A 1,998-nucleotide genomic window follows, 5' to 3' on the forward strand; every position below is an offset into this window, starting at 1 on the left:
AGTAGTTACATGCTGTTCATTCCTTCCTTCTGTCTCCTGAAGGCCTGCGTGCTAGCAGACAAGCCCAAGTGACATCATTTTTCCGAAAACGTAGGGCAAGAACAACTTAAAAGTGGAGAACATTCTGAGAATTTACTTCTTTGCTTCAGATTGGGAAGGGGTCATCTTATACTTTAAGGGGCTCAAGGCAACTCTACACAGAGAAGAGTCCTCCCTGAGTCTCCATCTGACACGAAGCGGGTGAGGACCGGAGCATTGCCTGAGAGCAAGCTTTGGGCCCACTTTCAGCCCCGTCTGGTCATCTTCACATTTTCGGGGCTCAACAGACAATGAAAGGGATGGGCGAGGGGCCCCTTTCACTCATGCCAATGGTTCTAAGCAGCACAGAAAGTAGCTCAGAGTGGGACCATCGGCTTCTGCAAAGGCCAGGGGTCAGCGTGGACTATAGACAAGCCATTTTGGTGCAGGGTCCTGGAGTGAACACTGGATCCCCAGTGCTGACATGAGTGACAGCCTCAGGGAACCCCAGAGCCTCGCCATCAGCCACCCCGGGGCTCCAAGGCCTCCCTGACCTCACCTTCAGTCCTGGAGGAAGAGGAGTACCTTCGTTCCAAGGTCACCTGGTCAGGAATGGGCAGCACCCCGTGCCCAGGATGTAGGCTTCTGTGAGCTGGCAGGGGCATGGAATCCTTGGAGAGTCCATGTGTTGTGTCCCCAGTGCCTGGGGAAGCTGAGAGGTCATGAGGAGCCGGATGTAGTAGCCACCAAACACTGCCAACAGCTGCTGGGCCATTTCCTCCGGCTCAGCCTCAGGAACAAGCTGGCAAAGCTCAGTCTGCATGTGTGGCTTCTCCATGGATCCCGGACGGTTGGGCAGGAGAGGAGTTTCCTACAGCAGGTTCTCCAGCCCCTCGGCAGCTGTGGGGCTCACCCCAGTCTCCATGACAACACACAGCTGACTCAATCCACTTCTCAGCAAGGACTCTTGTCTCATCTTCATCTCTCGAAAGTGACTGGACAAAAACTGTACACAGGTCTCCAGGTCAAAATAGACAAACCAGAGCTGAATCACACTCTGGCAACCTTCCACTGTGTCCATCACCCCCAGCGGCATCTGGTGTCTCAGGAGGGCTCCGTTGACAGCTGTCAGCCTGAGGTCTGTGTTGGTGTTGGCCTTCCTCCAGTGTCTCTCAAAGATGAGCACGAGAGTCAGGGTGAGGCTCGTGGCAGCCAGGGTCACGAGCAGCATGCCTGCCCAGTGGTTCCCCAGGGCAAACATCCGGCTGGTGGAGTAGATGTTGGCCCACACCACCACACAGAACACCACAGCGAAGGCTGGCCACATGGGCCTCGAGTTGTAGATGATGTACCTTCTCACTTGGGGCTCTAAGAGGACTCTCTCAGCCAGGCTCCTGTACTGGCCAGCTGGGACCTGAATTCCCCAGGTAGGCAGCTGCTCTTCAGCAGCTCCCAGGTCAAATGAGATGGGCGCACAAGTATTGTCGATCCAGAGCACCGTAAGGACCTGTCCGCTGCAGAGCTCTTGCCCCCAGCCAGGAGGGCTTCCGCCAGTCAAGGGACTCCAGCCAACGGAGGAGGTGGGGAAGGGGCCAGCTGCCCCACCGGGGTCCATCTGCAGTTCACACGCCATAGCAGCATCAGCAGGACTCCTGCTTTCCCTTCTCGGAGCCGTGGTTCATCCTAGAGCAGCCAGCTCAGCTTCGCCTGTCTTGGATTGAGGGAAGACTCCTTCTGGAGGCTTCTCAGAGCAGGGAAGAAGGCTCCTGGCTTGGCAAAGGTGGAGGGAGAGAAGGAACTGCCAAGTAGGGAGAGGTACAAACCAGAGGGCAGGATGGAGCCAATCAAGGAGGCCTCCGCTCTCACCCTGTAGCCTCTCATCCAAACTGGAGGCCGTCCCAGCCACCGCCGCCGCCCGCACCACCGCCCCCCCCCCACCCCCGGGGACGCGGAAGGTTGGGGGCACAGCTGGCCGCGCCC

The 1,998-nt window shown here is 57.7% G+C and overlaps 1 pseudogene; it reads right to left on the reverse strand.

Annotated features, from left to right (window-relative positions):
- Positions 1-219: 219 nt before the first annotated feature.
- LOC101114302 (transmembrane protein 268-like) lies at positions 220-1,651 on the reverse strand (annotated as a pseudogene).
- Positions 1,652-1,998: the final 347 nt, after the last annotated feature.

Source organism: Ovis aries, chromosome 15, assembly GCF_016772045.2.
Source record: "Ovis aries strain OAR_USU_Benz2616 breed Rambouillet chromosome 15, ARS-UI_Ramb_v3.0, whole genome shotgun sequence".
NCBI classification, from domain to species: domain Eukaryota; kingdom Metazoa; phylum Chordata; class Mammalia; order Artiodactyla; family Bovidae; genus Ovis; species Ovis aries.